This window comes from Mesocricetus auratus, unplaced genomic scaffold (genome assembly GCF_017639785.1).
Source record: "Mesocricetus auratus isolate SY011 unplaced genomic scaffold, BCM_Maur_2.0 Super-Scaffold_100023, whole genome shotgun sequence".
In the NCBI taxonomy this organism is placed as follows: domain Eukaryota; kingdom Metazoa; phylum Chordata; class Mammalia; order Rodentia; family Cricetidae; genus Mesocricetus; species Mesocricetus auratus.
In genome coordinates, this window is record NW_024429204.1 from 5,827,529 (window position 1) to 5,849,556 (window position 22,028).

Sequence of the window (22,028 nt, forward strand, 5' to 3'; positions counted from 1 at the left end):
TTATATCTAGGCTTTCTTAGCCTCCTTAAAATAAACTTTCTTAGCCTCCTTAAAATAACACCTCTTCTCTATACCTTGTATTTCTTATAATTAATCATATTACAATGTAGTTAGTAGGCGGACAATGTCAAAGTACCCCTTCCTGCCCTTAATTTTTAAAAGCAGAGGTAGGATAGGTTTATTAAGGAATACTGAGGACAGTAACGCCCAAGAGTAGGAGAGTCTCCAAAGTAGGAATATTCTGTTCTCATAAGAAACTAGCTGGAGGGGCCTGTCGAGAGCCGGCTTGATGTTTAAAAGCACTGGACCCTCTTCCAGAGGGACCCAGGTCTGATTCCAGACACCCTCATGTGCTCACAACCCTTTGTAATTCCAGTTAGGGTCTGATGTCCTCTTCTGGTCTCCACGGACACTGTACACATTCAGTACATGGACATACACGCAGGCAGAACAGCCATACATGCAAAATAACAGAATAAATAAAAATATAGTCATTAGAATTTAGAGTTTGAGAGCAGGTCAGGTACCAGTCATGGAGTCAGCTAAGGAGAGTGGCATATGCCTATGACTGAGATATCTCCACCAGGAATGTCATCAAAGCTTGTGACCAAGTGTTGGCAACTGCTTTGCCTGGTAGGTGTGGATTTTATAATTACTTACGGCTCTGCTTTTTTTTCTATTGTTGTTGTTATTTCTGGCTCCATCTTTGGCATTCTTTGAATGTGCATTTTTTAAAAAACAAATTAGAGAAGCGAGAGTTAAGATGTAGAACGCATGTGTCTGGCCTCAGCTGTTGAGAGCAATTCAGTGTGTCAGGCTGAGGTCAGATGGATGGAGAATGTCATTACTAAATGGTAACGTTTTTCAGGGCTTTAAAGAAATCCAAGTCCTTTTAAAATCCGCACTTACTTTATTTATTTCTTTTTTTCTTTTTTTTTCTTTCTGGGGTGATAGGTTGCACTCCAAGTTCTTGTCAGAGATTCGTAGTTTAAAATGACTTCAAATTTGGCTTCTCTAGAAATCAACTTCTGAAGCAGCATTTTCAAGCTAATATCTATAGAATGTATGGGGCTTTATTTGAGACACAGATTTCTTTCTCGGGCACATATGCTTCCTCATTTGTAAGAATGATGTGATAACGCTCTTGTAGATCTCCTTGATATGTTAACAAAAACCACGGAAGATTTTTTCCTACTTTCCAGTTCTGAGACCTGTGCTATAGGTTTCAGTTCATCCTTATTATGACTCATTAATTTACAACACTATCATATTCAGACATTTGGAATGCATCTGTATCTGATTTTGAAGTGAACCCTTGTAAGAGAAACTGCGGCCAACCTACCCAAGCTACAGTTGTGCCCAGGTCAGCCCGCATGCGCATGTGCAGCAGGCACTTCCTCCCTGAGCCAAGCCTGCCTCTATGCCCAGAGATGCTGACACAGAGACACCTGACCAGAAACACCAATGAGGAAAGGACATATAGCAGAGTCAGCGCCTGAGCCAATGGGACCCAGGGAGGGGGTATAAAGTCAGGTCTAACTTCCTTAATAAACGAGTCTGCAGCCTGCTCTGCTGCTCACTGACTCTCGGTGCCTGAGTCGTTGGTGCTACATCTTCTCACCGCCTACCCCAAGGGGTGTCCGAGCAGAGCACCCGCAACATCTGGTCTCTAGACATGGGACTTGGGGATCTCGTGCTGGCATGGGTCTCAGCCCGCTTGAATCAGGGTAGAATTTTTTTCCATCGCCACAGCTGCTTTGTGTTTGGGCCCTGATCCTTACCTTTTGTTGCTGGCAGTGCATCGTGGGATCCTACATTGGTGCAATTTGGCTTTCACTATCTGCACCCTTTTGGACTCCTCTTCACGCTCACAGCACGTTCCTGCGCCCCCTCTCCGGGGACTTGTCCGGTGAGTTGGCCCCTGTGTGTTTCATGTCCTTGGTCCTCGCGAAGGTGAGCGCGGGGTCCTCCGTCTTTTCCGTCTTTTCCTTTGTGTCTGTCTGGTACCCCTGGGGCATTAGGTAGGAACATCTACTACACTGAGGTCCGACACACTTGCTATGTGTGTTCTCGTCCAACACGCTTCCTGTTTTTCTTCTAGTCTGTCTTTGTTTTAGACCCGCAACAAACCAAAAATCCACATCAACGTAAATTAGTTTTGGACAGCATGATAACAAATTCATAAGTAGGAGGTACTTTTGGGCTGTAAAGTGCTTTATGTTCATATCCAGCGTGGAGTCAGCAAAGGCGAACGAGGGCAAGCCTGGGCTACTGGGGGAGCGTTTGTTCATGTTGCCTCATTGCTCCTACAAAAAACGGTGGGAAACAACCGACCAGAGGGTTGCGAGTTCTCTACTCACTGCTTATCCACGCTTTAAAGTGGACAGAAACCTAGCTGAGTGGTGGATAATCCAAACGAAAAACATGTTTGAATTGGTTTTGTTGGTGTTGCTCGGCGCCTCCTACACGCTTATTTTTCGGCTGTCAGCATCTTCCCGGACTCCCAAATGCTTGTCAGAGAGTCCACTTGCAGGGGACGTCGGCTGTGATACAAACAACATGCTCTTTCAATTTTTAATTTTTGAAAAGGAAATTTTATGGGAATTTACCCCCTGGCAAAGCAGCCCCTCCAGGATCTCTTTGTCTTTAGCTTTGCACCATGCCCATCTCCACCGTGAGTCTCAATTCCCTTATTTACAAAATTAACGATGGAGCAAATGACTCGCTTCTAAAACTGGATTATTTTAGGATGTGGATTTTGGATTCTTTTACCCTTGCCTTGCGCTGTTTCAGTAATTTTTTTTTAACTGGAGTGTTGTCATTCACCTTCAGGGTCATCTTGTGTGATATAAGGGGAGTTTCCAAAAACAGTGTGCCTCTGCCTGACTTCATCTGTATGGTTTAGTTAAAGGACATTGCACACATTTTTGACTTTTTAGGTGGTTGAAGTGGTCGTGAGACCTGCTGGCATGGCTTTCCTTCCAGGAGATGGAGCCAAGAAGATAAAGGGGATTCCAAAGTCAGCAGGGTGGGGAAAATCCCGCACTTTAAATGTTTATTCTTCGGAAGTGCAAACGTGATTGCTGTTCGAGGTCTGACCCTGTCTGGAGAGGTGCTCCTTGATTTCCCCCAAGTGCCTGCAAATCTGCAGTCTGTCCTCCTGGCAGAGAGGAAGATGTTTAGGTTCTGGTGCTTTCCTTTTGCCTTTTGCTTGTGTCTGTTATTAGTTTTTGCAACAGACATGATTGGGAGAGCCTACTGGGGTCGCCACAGCATCACTGTCACTCAGAAAGCACTTCCTAGAGGAGGGCTGCCACTCTGTTGCTTTTTCGGGTGGTTCTGTCTCATTTTATTGAGGCTTTGACACCCAAAGTCTGAGGATTACGGTAATTCCGTCAGGTACCTCACCATCTAAATGAATGGTGGTAGACATATAAAGCACTCTACCCATGGGTAGAACTCCACAGAAAAGTCTATTTCTTGAAATCAAGCAAACCACATTGTACTCGCTGGTTCTGGGTGTCAATTTGACATGAACTAGAGTCAATCAAAGGAAGGAGCCTCAGCTGACGAAATGCCTCCATGAGATCCGGCATCTTCTTAATTAGTGGTTGATGGGGTGTGCCCAGCCCATTGTGGGTGGGGCCATCCCTGGGCTGTTGGTCCTGTGCTCTATAAAGAAAACAGGCTGTGCAAGCCATGGGGAGCAAGCTAGTAAACAGCACCCTCCATGGCCTCTGCAGCAGCTCCTGATTCTAGGATCCTTCCCTGTGTGAGATCCTGTCCCGACTTCCTTCAGTGATGAACAGTGATGAGGAAGTGCAAACGAGACAAACCCTTTCCTCTCCGAGTTGTCCCTGGCCATGGGGTTTTGTTGCAGCAATAGAAACCCAGACCAAGACAAACGGCCTCCAGGAGTCAACTGAGCAGGACACCGATACAAATCTAAAAGTGTTTGCACCAGCGTCTGGGATGAGTTTATGGTTTTCCTGGGCTCTTTATTCCCGTTAATTCTGAGCTAAGCAAAATTTGGTCGCATCATTTTCTTGAACTCCATTGGTTTCCTGAAGTTGGTTAATTATTTGATTGATTAATTATCAGTGATGGGGCTCCAACCCAGCAGGGTTTAGCACATGTTAGACAAGGGTGCTGTCACCAAGCTATATTCCCAGTTCTTAGTGTTTTGAGACTATATAACCCAAGTCTTAAATCCACTCCCCTCCTGCTTCTACTGGCCCAGTGCTGGGATTACACATGTAAAAACCACCACACTTAAACCAGCAGATGTGTAAACTTTTCATATCTTCCAAGTTCAAACCTGATTAAGGGATCTCTAGGCCAGCTAATGAAACAATGGCTAGTACACACCCCAAATGACTTGGATTCTTACTTTCATAGCTTGGTTCACAGCCTGAGGAGTTAGACTCAGTCTATCTGAAGTTAACTGTCGTGTTCCTTATGCTATTGTAGAATTTTTCTTCATCAAATTTGAAAGCCCTTGCTGACCATATCTCTAGTACTCTGATTCTTCAATTCTTACACAAGCTTGTTGGGTCAAGGGGCAGCAATTCTCATCTGATGTTCCCTGGTCCACATGAAGCCCGGTAGACCAAAGAACACCATGCCTGTTGTACTAAGCTAGACTGTGATAATCTCATGAACCATCCTGGGGTTCTCTCCAGTATGTTTTGGACTATTACAACATCCCAGATGGTGATACACCTGTCAGTCACTGTTCGTGAGTAACTAATGTGTTTCCCTATTTCAAATCACATTGGGTGTGTTGCTTCAAAAGGAAGGGTACTTTTACTGTTAAATTGCTGAGGTTCTAGAGTTATTCACTACCGTAGTAAAATTAGTTTGTCAAGAGTCAACAGGTAAGGGGACTTACAGCCAACCCAGACAACTTAAGCTTGATCCTTGAAACCCATCCAGAAGAAGTAGAGGACTTTGACAAGTTGTCTTCTGACTTCCACTCTTGTTGTGGAAACACACACAAACACACACACACACACACACACACACACGCTGAAATGTAACAAAAATCAAGTAAGTTTATATGACTAATTTGGAAATTGGTCCCTTTAAAAAACTGATACAGAATAAAAAGAACAAATAGGAGTCACTTTGGGTTAGTGATCAGGTTACAGGTAGTGGTTGACTCAACTGACTGAGGAGACTAAGAGGTGGCCATTGTTGAATGCTGGCTCTTCAAAATGTCGCCAAAACAAAATCTTCACAGGCCAGTGTAGATGGAAGTTCCTGTTCCACCGTGTTCCACAGCGTCAGCCCCAAGTGAACACACAGACGCTATGTATTAATTATAAAACTGTTGGTCGATATCTAGGGCTTCTTATTGGCTAGTTCTATCTTAATTATTAACCCGTTTCTATTAAGCTATGTATTTCCATGTGGCCTTGGCTTACTGGAGAATGCCCGGACCTGTTATTCCTTTTGCAGCTACATGGTGTCTCTTCGTGTTCTTTCTCTGCCCACCTTTCCCCAAATTCTCATCTCCTCATCCTGTCTATCTTCCTGTCTCTCAAACAGTGTTTTACTCATCAACCATTAAGAGATACGTATATACAGAAGGACAATTCCCCATCAAGCCAGTGCCCAGCTCATGGCTTACTATATTAAGAGAGGATGTCTCTTGGTTGGAGCCCTTGGGAAGAGCTGCAATAAAACAGTGTAGGAGTGGTGGTATTCACAAAATGTAATTGACAGACAAGAGATGTATCTTTGCTACAGCAGATATGTAAGTAGGTAGCCTTCACTAATTTTGGTTTTGTCTTAGTAGGGCTTGAATAAGGAGCTGTTATATAAATATGTGCTTGTTGGGGGAAGTCTTGTGCATTTGTCAATAAAGTACTGTTGAGCCAATAGGAAACCTAGATAGGAGGGACTAGGAGTCGAGGAGGATTCTGGGAAGGAGAAACACAAGAGAGTCGAGATGTAACGCCATTGGGGTAGGAAGCCCGGAAACCTCTCCGGTAAGAGACATACTTAGATTAACAATTATGGGGTAATTACTTAAGTCAGAGCTAGCCAGTAAGAAACAAGCAAGGCCAACAGCTTCATAATTAATACAGCGTCTTGTGTGTTTATTTGGGGACTACAATGCGGCAGAGCCCAGGCGGCTGGTGGGGGACAAACCAAAGCGGCTGGCAAGAAAAAGCTTCTCTTAACATGTGCTCACTAAGAAATACTTTAAAAATACAGACTTTTAGGATCCAATAGCTTCAGAATACTTTAATATCTACTGACATCCACTGTGATCTTTCTCATGCAGATTTTCGGCGGGAAAGTTTAGTAGGTAGAAAATGATCGCTTGATTTTATCAGGTGGCAAACCACATGGCACTATTGTAGACTCTTCTCTAATTATTACTTTAGCTCTGTAATCCAACAGGACTTCCGAGTAGGCCTTTGTTCGTGTTTTTCTCTCTTCCTGGCTTCTTGTCTCTACCCATGGCAGAAGTTCTTGGGGGCATAGATTTAGTGATACACCCTCCCTGAGTCCTCTTACATCCCCTAAGCAGAGTTAATCCAGCCCCACTCTGTGCTCTGTGAGCTTTCCATTCTCTTTCTATCATAGCATTTAACATGGGATTTTTTTAATCAACAATTATCTGTGTGTATGTCTCTGTGCCTACTTTAGTCTCCAGCAATGAGATAAAACACCCCAAGTTAGTGAAACTTATATTGGAAAAAAAAAATCAAGTGTTAAATCAACTGCTTCCAGAGAATTTACATTGGCAATATCTCTGTGTGCTTACTGAGAGCAAGTGCTAGCATTAGGAGCATTGGTCAGGACATCAAAAGGCACAGAGCTGTATTAACAGCTCCCTCCAGATTTCCAGCGCTGGCACACACGTTTATACCTCATTCATTATCTATGCATGAAATGGGTTAGTATGGATTTCTGTACAGGGTGTGTCTCTAGGACACAGGACGAGAGAGAGTTCCCGGTATTTTGAATATTGCTGGTAGCCATAACAGGAAGGTAGAGTTTGAATCATGTATGACCTCTGTACTGCTTCAGCTCAAACAGCTCACATAGAGATAGCTGTCAAGTTGTTTTGTAGTTGCTAGCCCCTAAAATCTATTTTTTAAAATGCTGTTCAGTGAATAAGAGTTTTAAATAGCACATTCATATTTACATCCCACCAAAGGTTGTTTATGCGTATTCTTCATATAGCAAGGAGACCAACTACTGTTACTTTTGCTTGTACAGGGAGTCAAAGATTTGAAAGGTGGGTGGATTTCATAGGCTAAAAGGGTGTATTGTGTTGGCATGAAATTTTTAGAAGGTGGGTGGGGAGCCTTTGGCATATGTGGCCGTCTTTGTTTGGTTTCCGTAGAGAAGAGTGAAAGTTTGAGAAGATGTATAGATAGAAAAAGGCATCTGATGGCTTATGAACAGTGGGATCAAGATTATTGATGTTATTGATGTTTACTGGTAAAATACTTCATTTTGTATACATATGTGTTTTGTCTGTATATGTGCCTGTGCACTGTGTGTATGTAGCAGCCAAGGAGGCCAGGAGAGAACATTTGAATCCCTTTTAACTACAGTTATAGACAGTAGGGAGCCACTATGTGGGTGCTGGGAACTAAACCTAGGTCTCCCAGAAGAGAACCAGTGCTCCTAACCACTGCCCCATGGGTCCAGCCTTGAGAGAATCCTTGGATTATGAGCCTAAAAGTGGTGGCATGTAGCTTTGCAATGTAATTATACAACAGTACTAAGTTGTTACATTCCTAGATAGTGGGACAAGTTGTGACACTGTTGGACCAGTGAACAAATCTCCCTTGATCTTATTGTCTTCGTACAATGGAATGGCGGATTAGATGATATCTCAGTTTTCTTCTGATTCTTTTTTCCCCTAGAACTTCATGATGACACTTGTCAGAGGTGATTTGATTACATCATATTCGTCAGTTGCTCATGGAGATGAATTTTGATTTTTTTTCCCTCTTGGGAATAATTACAGGGCGAAATCATGTTATGCCATGAGCCTTGCCAATGAATACATTAATTGAATTATGAAATTCTTTATAATGAGCAACCATCCTCTGTTCTTCAAAGATGACGGCTTCGGAGGGGGAGATGATCTTCGCTAGAATCTGTGTCTGTGTATCTGGGGACAGGCGGGGCGTGCCTCATTCCTCTTCATTTCTGGAGCAAGGCTCCTCTTAGATTTTAGACACATTCTTACCTCTCACACCCCGAGGCCATTCATGACCCTGCCGCTTACATGTGCAATCAGCTAGAAATCTTTATTCAGGGGTCCTGCTTCAGGCATAGCTGCTGCCAGGCTGATGCCACCTGCCCAGCTGCCCAATCTATGCCCCAGTGTTAGAATCTATGCCCTAGTGCAACCTAGACTCTTCCCTGCATATGGTTTCTCCAGTTCAGTTCACCCAGCCACCACAGCACAGTCACCTCTGGGCACAGTGCATTGTCATTATTTTAGACATTTTACAGTGGAGCTATTTTCATGTAAATTATGAAAAATGGATGCTTAGCAGTATTACGAGGGTGCATTTATCAAGCGCCAGTATTTTGAGAGCGTCTGCGTGTGATTCCATGCGTGAAGCAGAGATCTCCTCACACTGCCTTGGAGAGAGGGTATCTGAGTTTGGCATGGGACGAGAATGTGTAATATTAACTGAGGTCTTGGTGCTGGGCCAAGGGAATCAGTCATCGGAATCACTTGGATTGAGACACTACTAATTACACCCCCATTTTAAAGATGAGAAAAATGAGGCATAAGTAGATTAACATCACTTGCCTGGGGTCACGTATAGAATAATTACACGTTCCAGTAATGCCGTTAGAGCTGATGAATGGGCAGGCTTTCATTTTTAATTCTATGGGATGGCTGTACTTTTTCATTTTGAGAAAAAAAATGGACTTTGAGCACCTTCATCTCATTTTACTTTCAATAGATCATCAAGATGATGCTATGATGCAGCAGAGACTTAGCTCCTGTCAGTCCTATGCTTAGAATGGCTGCTGGTTAAGAGGGTGATGTTTAAGTGTCTGACATCATACATTTCAAGTTGACTTGCTCAAGGAAGGGAAGGGAAGTATGCCGTGATTCTGGATCTGGCGGTGGTCACGGAAGCTGCAGACTCTCTGGTATAAACTTCTCATATCTTGAATTCTGTTTCTGTGACCTTGCAGAGGTTAACGGGCTCATTTGTTTGTTTGTTGTTCAACTGCTTGAGATGGGTATTTATTCCCTTATAGCCTTGCTGGTCTGGAATGTTCTACATACCACAGGCTGACCTGAAACTTTGTGGCGAACCTCCTGCCTCTGCCTCCCGAGTGCTAATTTAAGTGATTCACTCCAAGACCCCATCTCCTTTCCAAGTGATGCCAGCCTAATGCTGGGGTAGCAGGTGAGTGCTGCTGTGCCTGGATCTGCTGATTTTCTTTGAAAGGTCGTTTGCAATGAATGATGAGGGAGCTTACTGCTTCTCCTGTGGGTCCTGTAAAGAGCAGTGGGAGGAGCATTGTATCACCTCTTTTCTTCTCTCTAGCTGTCCATCTTTAGGATGGGGACCATGAGTAACTTCGGAGAGAATGCTGGCCGGGCATTTAGGGATGCGCCTTGCAGATGGTAAATCTGGCCCTTCCCCGGAAAGTTGGGCTGAGCCACGAATTTTCCTGAATCTTCGCAGGCGTCATCTTCAATGGGAAGCTCATGAATTGTTCATAAATGTGCAGTACACAACGTTGTAGAAGCATGCATTTGGTTAGAATCTTGATGAAGGTTTTTTCATTTATCCCTGCTTTTTCTGGCATAAAATTCGGAACAGCAGCAATGCAATCTGTTGTTTGTTTAGAGAATATAACAGAAGGGGTGTGTGTGTGTGTGTGTGTGTGTGTGTGTGTGTGTGTGTGTGTGTTTGCATGAGTGCAGAGGGGGGTACTCACATTAAGCATGTTCACATTCCACTGCAAATGAGATTTCTTCAATTGAGAGACCCCTGAATCAATATTATCTGGTCAGAAGTGGAAGTTTAGAGGGAATTAGTTAAAGCTATAGTCTTGTTGTAGCACAGAGTAGAGAAAATGTACTTTATTCCTCCTTCCCCAAAGTGAATGAACACACACACACACACACACACACACACACACACACACACACACACCAGAAGGGGGTCTTCTCTCAGTAGAATTCTTTTGGACTGGGCTTCAGCAGCTCTAACTTTTCCTGCACCTCTCTCACCCCTCTGGTTTTGGAAAGTGAGCTTTGTTGGAGAGAAAGGAAGCCTCCGAGCTGGAGGAAGGAATTGCCATAGCAACAGGGCAATGAGTTCTGCCTACCAAGGTCTCCACAATGCTTGGCTTTTGGTCCTGGCAAAGTCGCGTGGGAGTTGTTCTCACCTTCTGCCTCCCACTGCCCAGTCGGCTGTGACTGCGAGCTCCCCGTCTTCCCCAGGTGGACCGTCTCCACAGCCCGAACGTCCCTCTGTACACTTGATCTTTCTTTCCTTTGCCCATGGCCAGAGGTGTTCAGTGCCAATTTATTTACATGCTTCAGAATTATGGGCCAGCCTTGTATGAGACTTGCTTGGCAGCCACGCCTGGTTGTCATTCAGTGCTCAGGGGAAGAGTTTCTTTCTTAACAAAATGATACCCAGAGGATAAACGGATGCCTGTATGGAGGGAAAGAGAGACTGTAACCGGGTGGGAGGTCAGGGGCTGGACTTTTACATAGAAGACTGGAGTTCAAGCCATTGCCTAGAAACATCACAGAGTTGGTCTTTGTGGGGCTCCCCCCGAAAAAAGGTTGATTGGCCGGTATATTTAACAATATAAGCCATCTCAGCAATAGGATACTGGGTAAAACAAATAAGCTGTGGGAGAGCATCTACCCTCATGACCAAGTTCAAAACTAAGCAAAGCAATCTATGAATATCTATTTTATTATTTTATGTTGTGATTGAGAGAGAGAGAGAGAGAGAATGCCCATAGACACATGCATGCTTGTATAAAAGAACAACCAATGTGTGATTACCTGAAGACAAGGATTGTATTGTATGTGCTGGCAGAATTGTGAATATTCATTATTACATTTAAATTACTTAGTTCCTTAAAGCAAGCAGATATGCTTGAGCCAGTAATGATGGTAGTTACCAAGGCACAGTTATGGCTACATCATTTTTGTATATTTGATGGCTAAAAAACAAACAAACCACAAATAAAATACTGCTGAACTGTATCTGTCAGCTACCCAGGCTCCCCAAAAGTTAGTTTCCCTGAAAAGTTAAAGGTCTGAGGATAAACTGAGTATAAGTCTGTTTTAGGCAGAAGGGCGGTAAGTTTGGGAAGGCTTCCTATATTTGACAATGCCATATCCTCAGTCCTGGCAACCTAGTTCTGTGGTACCAGAATTACCCATACTTCCTTGTCAATATCACTGGTATTTTTGATATTACGTGGTAATGTCTGAGGTACTCCAAAATGTCATTAAGTATGGTGTTAGTTTACTCAAAGGTATAAGTTTCCTCATTAGCTCAGTGGGAGTGCCTCAGTTTCACAATATGGAGGCTGAGAAGAGTTTGGTCCTCACATGGGGCAACATACTTTCCAAAGACCACCTAACAGAACCAGGACATTAGGAATGAGGAATCTGCTTATGAGTTGTTGGTCAGGGTTGTCGAAAAGACTCCCAAAACATTACAGGCTATTTCTGATGCCCTTGGTTGTTCCCAGAGGTGGAGGTTAAGCCCTTATTGCTGAAGACACCACTTACTTCAGATACAGGACTCAGAGGTCCCTGAGCAGGTACTGATCTGAAAGCCTCCGACCAGTGGACTAATATTCATGGTACCATAAAGGACCATGAATGCTTCCAAAGGAAAGAGACAATGCAGCCATGACACCTATGAACCACAAGAAAGACCAGCATGGTACAAATAATGCATTAGTGACACACAGACCTCGTTGAGTAGGTCTTAAGTCCAAATTATGGCTGGTACTGGAAACCTGGCCAACTAACTACCCGGGACTAGGGATATCAGGGATCATGAAGGGGAACATACAACTACCACATCATTAAACCAGCACAGTTACTAAATACATTCTAAACACTTGTCCTTATACCTGCAGTTAAGTGGACTCCTCCCCTCAAGAATAAAAGAAATAATTAAGCATACCTAAGTATACCGCTGTTATTGGCGCCCTTTAGATTTTATTGTTGAATGTATTAATAAAGAAGTTTTAGCTAGGCAGTGGTGGCGAACACCTTTAATCCCAGCACTTGGGAGGCAGAGGCAGGCGGATCTCTGTGACTTCGAGGCCAGCCTGGTCTACAGAGAGGGAGTTCCAGGACAGACTCCAAAGCTACACAGAGAAACCCTGTCCCAACCCTCATCCCCCCTGCAAAGAGTGAAAGCATCTTGTTTGTGGGTCAGCATTGCAGAATTGTAGAGTGAAGTCTTCCCGCCAGCTTGGTTCCAGAGCCGCATCAATCCCAAATGAACACACAGGATGCTATATTAATTATGAAGTTGTTGGCCTTGCTTGTTTTTTACTGGCTATAATTGTTAATCTAAGTATTTATCTTACCGGAGAAAGGGTCTGGACCTTTTACTCCTTTGGAGGCTGCATTGTGACTCCCTGTGTTTCTCTTTCCCAGAATCCTCCTCGACTCCTAGTCTCACCAATCTTGCTTCCCTATTGGCCAACAGTGCTTTATTCAACAACCAATAAGAGACAGATTTACAGAATTACTTCTCCCATCACAGAATATAGGGTCCAGAGTTAGGAAAGACTACTGATGTCTTTTTTCCTCAATAACTCATAAAGCGCCACCTTATGCCTGGCACTGAGATCTTCATTTAATATTTCTTGTCTTATTGGAACTGTATGGTTCGCCTATTCAAGGTACAACTGTTGAAACTCATTTAAAAAATATCAAAACCCTTATCTGCTCCCCACTGTTGTCTGATTTTTCGTATCACACACATACCCTTTCATTGTATTTCATACTTGGGTTGACATTTTAGTTTGTCTTTGTTATTGATAGACATAAGTATTGCTTATTTTGGCTGCTCAGTTGTGGCGACTCCTGGGACATGCTACATTGCCATGATGCACAACTGTAATATTGCAGCATTTGAGAGGCCAAGGCAGGAGGACTGAATGTTTGAACCAAGCCTGAGTTGTTCAGGGAGATCCTGTCTCAATAATCAGTAAATAAATAAAGCTACGGAAGCGAAGAGGAGAGAAGTGGGTGGTACTCTTGGACTTTGAACCCCACAGCCCTCTGTGGGATTTTCTTCAGGGCTGCTTATTCCTGTCCTGATTTTTAAAGATTAACTCATATCTGCATCTGTGAGTCTGCTGGTCGTTCCCATGGTCCCAAATGAATTGCTATGTAAATTAAAACTAGGCATGGTGTCTTTTGATTTAAAGCGCAACTCACGCAGAGAGCACAGATCACACTGGACTTCTAAGAACTTATTTGAAGTTGTAAGACCTGGAGGCATTGTATTAAATCTCTTCAGCTTTGAGACATGTGTGTGACTTCTGTCCCCCTGAAACTCACCCACAGAGTATGACTAGATGATCTGGAGTTGACTCCCTTTTATAGTCATCAGATGAAGATGACAAGGGATAAATTATTGAAATCATCTCAAGCCCCAGTAGAAAAAATCATGGTTATGTTCCAGTTAATGGAGTTTCTCTGTTTGGTAGGAAGGTTAGATGCAAGAATAATTCTTTACAGAGCACTCCCTTTATGTTAGGCATTGTGTTGAGTGCTCTTCAGGCTTTATCTCATTTAATCTGTGCAAAAATGTCTGAGTTTGTTACCATCCTGCTATTTTCTGTAAGGTACAACCATAGACAAGCAGGGGGAGGCGATGTCCTTTTTTTTAACAATAGTCTTGTTAAGAAGTGTATGGGAAGTTTACATTCTCAGACCACTTTGATGTGTTAAAACATTACCATTCTATGTCATGGATACTATTTTGTGCCAATAGTTTATAGCAGATTCATTGAAACAAAGTAATTTGAGTAGGTAAAATTGTAAACCAGCCACGAGTCAAATTTGCAGTGTCTCTTATCCAAATACCCTGGTGAGGTTCACATCCATGCTATATTTTGGGCATTGTGTTCTTTGTTTCCATTCTATAGCTTTAAAGTAAAAGAAATGATCTTAGTCAGGATACAAACAGGTCCCTCCAAATTGGCTTTGCGTCATTCATGAACTAAAACTGCCATTTGAGATTCTGCCCTTTCTCTGAGGACTTCAGTATCAGTCCTTCTGAATTTGCATAACACATCTCAACATTTGAGAATTTGCTTTCAGTAAAGAAAATAAATTAAAATTTCAAAATACACCGTTATTTTAATACTTGAAAGTCATTTCACTGAATGCGCCATGCTTCGTTGGCTGAGAGCCATATATTAAAGAACTATAGAGAAGAGTAGAGTGGATCTGAATAACAGTGGTGGAGAATCAATCACTGTAAGTGTGTGTCATTAAATGTTTATTCTAAAACTGAAATAATGGCTTTATAATTCTCCTGCAGTGATGATTATGTAGACTTTTATATGAGTGACAGGAATCTCCTATGACATGCCTATACGATGCTTAAAAAAAAAGACACCATTACAGGTCTTACAATAAAAGTTTCTTGAAAACACATGCTATTCCTGACTTACTTTTTTTTTTCATATAACTAAAAGTAAAGCCCCCTCACCCTGCCTGCCCTCACCGGCCCTGGTCTGGCAAGATAGATGGGTACATAGAGGCACTTGCCACCCAGCCAGAAGCCCTGACTTCAGTACTTGGACTCACATGGGGCAGAAGGAGAGAGCTGACTCCAAGTTGTTGTCTACAGTTGCACATGCTCACTGTGCCCCCCCCCACATACACACAGGAACACAAGATGAATGAACAGAAAATGTTTAAAATAAAAGGAAATTCCTCAAGAGGAGGCCTCACCGATGATGAGATTTGAAGTCATTTGGGGTAGACAGGGTCAAAGCAAGATGTTGCTTATCCTAGCTCTATGGGGTTTCATGGTCTGGCATCATACCAGAGGGTACAGAATTGGGAAAGATTCAAGGCAGAACCTTTCTTTTTCCCTAAGACACTTCCCTGAGGGTACCATTTCTTCTCAATGATGGGAATCTCTTCTTTCATTCCTTAAAAAATCCTTTTTCATGCTTAAACCAGCAAAAATCTAGCTTCCTATTTTCTGATTTCACCATCTACCAATGAGCCTAGCTTTCTCCTCTCTAAACCTACCCTAGGCTGAAACAGGCCACTCTGCCTGCAAGCCTCAGCATCTTGTGCACAACTCACAGAACCTCAAGTCCAATATTTCTGGAAGAAAGGAGCTTCTGAATAATTTTATATGTCCAATAAATTGGAACGCTTGCCACAGAATTAACTCAGAATAAGCAGTATCAGAGTTTCACGTTTACAATAGCCGTATGGCTGGATGCCTGAGAGCCAGTCTTCTTAAACAAACGCTATCAAGTACAAGCACATATCTTATCTCGGTGCCCCTTCCAAGTGAGGCAGCTTCTGTTGGCCCCCGAGCTCTCGGGACAGATGGTGGAGAATGGTGAGGAGGGCTGGCTTTAGTGCCTGCAGTATCTCCATCCACACAGAGATGGACTTCCTTCTCGTCACCTACAAGTCCCCTTTCAGTGCCCCTCTTAGCCACCTCTACACTCGATCCTTTGATGACTGATTCAGACGTAGCTCTAGAGAAGTTGCACCTGCCTTTTCTCAGCTGAGTGTGGGATTCTGCTGCCCTTGAGACAGCCAGTGAGTAAGAATCTTTGCACTCTGCTCCCCAGGGTTCAAATGACAAACACATTTTCATACCAAGAAATGGATTTCAAGAAATCTGAAATACTCATTATTTTAATAAGCATGCTGGTGAAACTTTTGGGGCCCCTCCTTGAGATGGACAAAGAATTGAATGTCTGGGAAGACAGTCAAGCCATGTGGAAAATGAGAGGAACTGCTCTATCTTTTGGGGGCTAGTGGTCATGAAGCTGGGGGTCTACAAAATGGGTTCTGGGTTGACTGTTGGATAGGGCTCCTGGATCCTTCTTCCCCTCCCCTCTCCTTGTCCTTTTTAGATAACCACCCTGAGCTTTCCTTATGCCTCTCCATTCCGTGTCTCCTGAGAATAAAAAGTCGCCAGCCCAGGGAGACTGCTTTCCTATCCTACCTATGTCCCTTTAACTCCCTCTTAGCATGCTCCATTTGAGAAAGTAATGTAATGCTGAGTGATGGCAGTAGTTGGTCAGCATTAGAGGAGGAGTAAGAGAAGTTAGCCTGCCCTCCCTGCCATCCCGGCTGTCTCCGAATCTAGCTTGCGTGCTTTCCTCTCTTAGCCTTTCCTACCACTTACATATTGTTGTCCTACTTTCTCAGCCCCTTGTCCTAATTATCAGTAGCTCTCAGCCCGAGTGGCTGCTCTTCATCTGCGCCACGTAGCCAGAGTAAAATGTTAGATGTAGATGTCTAATGATGCTCTTCTGTAGATGTCTAATGATGCTCTTCTGTAGACATCTAACGGTGTCTTCTGTAGACGTCTAACAGTGTCTTCTGTAGACGTCTAACGGTGTCTTTTGTAGATGTCTAACAGTGTCTTCTGTAGACGTCTAATGGTGTCTTCTGTAAATGTCTAACGGTGTCTTCTGTAGACATCTAATAATGTCTTCTGTAGATGTCTAATGATGCTCTTCTGTAGACATCTAACGGTGTCGTCTGTAGACATCTAACAGTGTCTTCTGTAGACGTCTAACGGTGTCTTCTGTAGACATCTAATGGTGTCTTCTGTAGATGTCTAACGATGCTCTTCTGTAGAATGGCCCCCATATTTCTTTGAAGATTAAAACTTGCATCCAATGGCAGATGACAAACTGTAAATATGCAGCTCCCACTCCAAATTTCCTAGCTCACTCCTCTGCTCAGGCTGGAGACAAGAATTCCCAAGTGCCCATTGCCTTCAAAGGTCTGGATGAGAGAGTATTAAGAAGGGGGACGGATGAGAGATTTGAAATCCAAGAATGAAGTGGAATATGCTGTTCATCGGAGGCTGTGGGATTCTGACGTGCGGCTTTGTCACACACAGCATCTTCACAGACATTTCTGGAAACCCTTTCTTTGTGCCTAAGGAGAGCTCTGCAACCTTCCTGCAACCCCCTTGCACCATTCACACTGCAGGGCTTAAGACTTAAGCCATGAGGAATTTACATGTCCCTCTTACATCCTTCTAGGATTTTCTTCCCCAGCCTGTCTTCCTTCCCTGTTAGCTCTACTTTCTATATGAGACCATATCTACATATTTTGCCTGTTAGCTATCTGACTCATTATGTTGAAATGTACTAAGATGGGGGTATATGCCCTTCTGTATATATGTTTCTCTTACTGGTTGATGAATAAAACACTGTCTGGCCAATGAGGTAGGAAGATTGGTGGGACTAGGATGAGGAGAATTCTGGGAAAATTAGGCAGGAGAAGGCCTGCCAAAACAGTTGCCATGTAGGCCACCAAAGGAGAAACAGGTCTGGACCCTTCTCTGGTAAGATAAGATCATGTGGAAATACCTAGATTAATAGAAATGGGTTAATAATTAAGACAGAGCTAGCCAATGAGAATCCCTAGTCATCGGCTAACAGCTTTATATCTAATATGGTGTCTGTGTGTTTTTTGTGTTCTTTTGGGACTGAGAAGGATGGTGGGATCAGCTGGGGAAAAGAGCCTCTGCAACAGTGCTATTCTTTATGACGATGGGTGTAGGTTTTCTTACATCCTCTCATGGAGTTGGCTGTCACATGGTCATCAGGGGGTGACAGTACAGCTCACTGTCCCAGAGTATTCTCCCTTGAATTCTGGAGGTCTGCTCCCACATCTACTTAGGGTATGCTTCTCTTCAGTGGTGTGTTTTTTACTGGACTATACACCCAAGAGACAGGGACTGAGTCTGTTTTGTTCCAGTTCAGTTCTTGGTGTACAGCAGACTCTTTAGAAATGTTGGTTGAGTGAATGACTGAATGACCTGATGACTTTCAGTCACTACTGAGCCTGTGTAGCTAGGCACAAGAGCAGTCATAGTAATTTACTGTGGACTGTGTCTTCTGGTTTAACATTTTGATTCAGGGACTCCCTTTCTCAAAGATGTGTTTTCCCTCTAGCTCATGACAGTCTTTCAGGTTTGTGTAGTAACCTCAGAATCCTCTGTTACTGGAGTTACTCTTCTGCCAGCTCCCACTGCTTCAGCCCCAAATGAACACACAGACACTCTATTAATTATAAAACTGTTGGCCGATGACTAGTGCTTCTCACTGGCTAGTTCTGTCTTAATTATTAGCCCATTTCTACTAATCCTGTTACTCCTTCCTCCTCTGTATGGCATCTCTTTTCGGTCTCTCTCTGCCTACCTTCCCCAGAATTCTCCTTGTCTCCTAGTCCTACCTATCTTCCTGCCTCATTGGCCAAACAGTGTATTATTCATCAATCAGTAAGAGAAACATATATATAGAAGGACATCCCCAATCAATCCCCCCCACCTCCACAAACACATTCTTATCAGTGTTTGATGATACAATACTTAATTTAAAAAAATATGCCAAATACTTGAGAAGCCCAAGTGCACAAATTGAGGTAACACACTAATAAGGAAAAGTTGTGGAGTTCCTAGCCATGAAATAATAATGCACCAGCTGTTACACAGGTAGAGGGCTCATCTTGTCGTATGAGTACGCAAGCTTGTCCTCTGCTCTGGGACTCAAGGTGTTCAAGTAGTGATTCAGTGTGTGTACCTTCGCCATTCTAAGGACTGTGTGTGCATTTGGCTAGTTCATAACACTCTTTGTAATGTTCTGTCCTTTCATAGCCAACATTCCTGCCTCCGCTGTCTCTAACTGCAGGCATAATGCCCAGTGTTACCTAAGAGAGTGTTTACAGAACAACTATGACAGGCATTCTGGGTATCACCTGTGTTATTGTATATCCCAAGTCTGCTTGATCTGGGCCACTAGGCTCTTGATGAGTTGGGTCATGAACAGGCAAATAGTTCCCGGGGCAGGAGGCTGAATGATGGAAGAACAGGACCTGTGGTATAGCAGGATTGGACCAGAGAATGCTGTGTGCTCCTCCTGGTAGGGTCCCCAGGCCAGTGCCCTACAACAGGACTGAGGCAGCCTTTAGTAGCCTTTGCGTCTTCCCCCCTACCCTGCCCTTTTCCCATAGATTTCATTTTTTTAACCATTTCTAGGTCTCTTAGACCTAAAGAGGTTGAATATAACATTGAGTAAGTATAGACTTGTTTCTGTGTGTTCATAGTTAATTGAAACATATAAAATGTTATCTCATACTCTACATTTCAAGTAGAATCCCCGTCCCTCTCTGCCTGATGATTGACAATGTCTTTAAGACCAGTCCACTCCAGTCGACCGTTTGACGTTTTGTTTACTGTGAATCTTTCCATAATGCTTATTTTTAAAGTGTTGTCTTAAGGTGTATATCCCTGACTACTGAGATGTCATTTCACACGCAGTGCTTCTCCGACTCTTCAAACATAACAGGCCAGCGTGTCCTTCCATGTGGACCACCAGGATGCACAGTAGTGGCCATGCCATCACAGTCACGTGTCTTGGTGGCTTGCCAATTGAGAAGCTCGGTTGCTACGTGAAAAATCCACGTTATTAGAAGCTGCTATGCTGTTGCTCATCTTGCCTAGCTGGATGCGTGATCATTAATGTAGCAACCTTTAGAAACAGGGAAGTGTTCATATTTTTTTTTCAAGTGAGTTTCAGCCTTTTGTGGCAAAGGGCACGGAGCTCATTTTTATGTTGGTTTGTAATCGGGGCCAGCTGTGAATCTCAACACATACGCTTGGCAGTCAGTGCAAAGCCGAGATGTATGGGCTGCTAAGATTGTATCATGTAAAGCCCTTTGTTTTCCGAGGGTTGAGTCTGTTGTTTTCAGAAAGTGGCTCCCTTATGGCTCCAGAGCCACCCTGTCCAGCTTATGGTATTGCCACAATGAAGTCAACAGTTGTGATTTTAAAGAAAAGTATTCGGGGACATTCATAAACATTAGACACATCAGGGGTTTAGACGTAGACGACACTGTGATGGTTAGAAAATGTTAGAGCAGTCCTAAAGACTGGAGGCTTCATTAGAGTGAAAAATGGCCGGAGAGAATTTGTGAAATCATTGTTAAAATAATTGTATTCTCCTAGGACACATTCAAATTAGTTGACCCAGAAACACTAAGATTGAGGAGATGACCGGCTGGCTCACTATTGCTATATTCCACATGTCAGTGGCAACCCAAATGGACAGATTTTGAGACAGCTCCACTTGTAACAGAAAACAATACGTTTAACTAAAGAAAAAGGAAAATTCCAGCAGAAATAAAAAAAAATCCAGAAACCAGAGGACACCATGCAGAACCCTATATCCCGAGCCACACAAATTGAAACAACCAAAATAAATGTCAAGAGCACAAGGAAATAAGTGTGACTTATCAGAGGTTAGTGCTTTCTGTGCCTTGCTCATATGGCAACTTGTTCTCGGTTAGGGAAGAAAGGGGAGGTGGGAGACAGGCCACAGGCTTTTCTAATTCACACTGTACCACTCATTCAGGGTGACCTTAAACAACTCTCCCGAGTGGAATGGCCTCCCTCAGCCAAACGTACATAGAACATATACTCGCACTTGAGTAATAAAAGGGGAGGGGTTATAAGGCCTGTGAAACGCAGCGTGATTTTGTTGGAGACCCGTTATCACCTCTAGAGATTATAGGGAAACAGTACTCCAAGAGAGGTTCAGATCTACAAGGGGGGCAGACGCCGTCTCTGGTTTTAGTTGGGTCCGTGGTTACGGAACAGATTGTTTACTGGGTGCATATTCCTGGCAAAGGTTGTAGAGGATTAACTAGCCTGCTGATTGGAGAGCAAACAGTTTAATCCTGCTGGAGCACCTGCCATAAAGTGATCTGTGTTTAGCGCAGCAGCAAACCCAAACTCCTGCTCCCTCCATTTTTAGCGCAACCCGCGCCGGACTTTCTTGGGTCTCTAGATGGGTTCCTTTAAGGAGTAGGAACTCAAAAAGCCTTTCCTGGCATTACCCCGCTCACCAAGAGCCTGGCTACTTTGTCCAAGTATAAAATCTCAACAGCATATACATCGCAGGGTCACAGAGACACGGTGCCCGCAGACAGTTCTCCCTAGCTTTGGCATAAAGCGTTGAGCCCAAGCTGGTCAGTTCGATGAGTCTCACCAACAAACTCTAGAGATGGTGCTAGAGCCAGCTGGCTCCTCATTGGCTCCCAGAGTACCACATGAATATTTGAACTGTAGTTTTCTCTTCCCTCACGTGACCTTTCTCCATCCCAGTCTCTCACTCTCCGCCCTACCTACCACTCATATCAGATTAGGGGCTTAATCTACTCAGTATGGCCTTACAAACCTGTATTAGTGATGCTAGTTCCTGGGGAGGTCCGCTGTGATTGTTAACAATCAGGACTCCGACACGAATCTTCGGTGGGGGGAGGACACAGTCTGTCTGTAATGTTGGCACTTTCGGGGAGGGGGGCTCTGGAGAAGCCTTTTATGGGGACTGCTCGCACCAGCCCGCGCAGAGCTCCTTCCCACACTCTTCCAGAGAGAAGCCTCCCGCATGCGCTCTTTCTCCTCTCCTTGTTTTGCTCCTCCGTTTCTTCCCCGAACCCTCCTGTCCCTTTCATGCCCTTTTCCTCTCCACCACTAATATGCCCACTACTCCATCATCATCGGCACCTCTAGTTGTCTTGTACTTTAACGTTTACGTGATCAGAATCTTTGTACTGTGCGCACACTCTGTTCTGAGCGCATAACCTGCGTACAGGCAGGTCTCTCCCGTTAACAGAAAAGAAAGCCAGGGCTCCTGTGTGTTGACGAACTTTTCTAAACTTATCCTTTAATGAGTAGCAGAACTTTACAGTTTCCTGTCCCAGAGGCAAAATTCTATTTCTCCAAATATTT

General features: G+C 43.7%; 1 long non-coding RNA gene across 1 annotated transcript in view; it reads left to right on the forward strand.

Annotated features, from left to right (window-relative positions):
• The first annotated feature begins 1,524 nt into the window (after nt 1-1,524).
• LOC110341355 overlaps nt 1,525-22,028 on the forward strand; it is a 120,122-nt gene continuing 99,618 nt past the window's right edge. The window contains exon 1 of the long non-coding RNA XR_002383260.2: nt 1,525-1,909. This is a non-coding gene — a long non-coding RNA (uncharacterized LOC110341355). The remainder of the gene's footprint in view (nt 1,910-22,028) is intronic.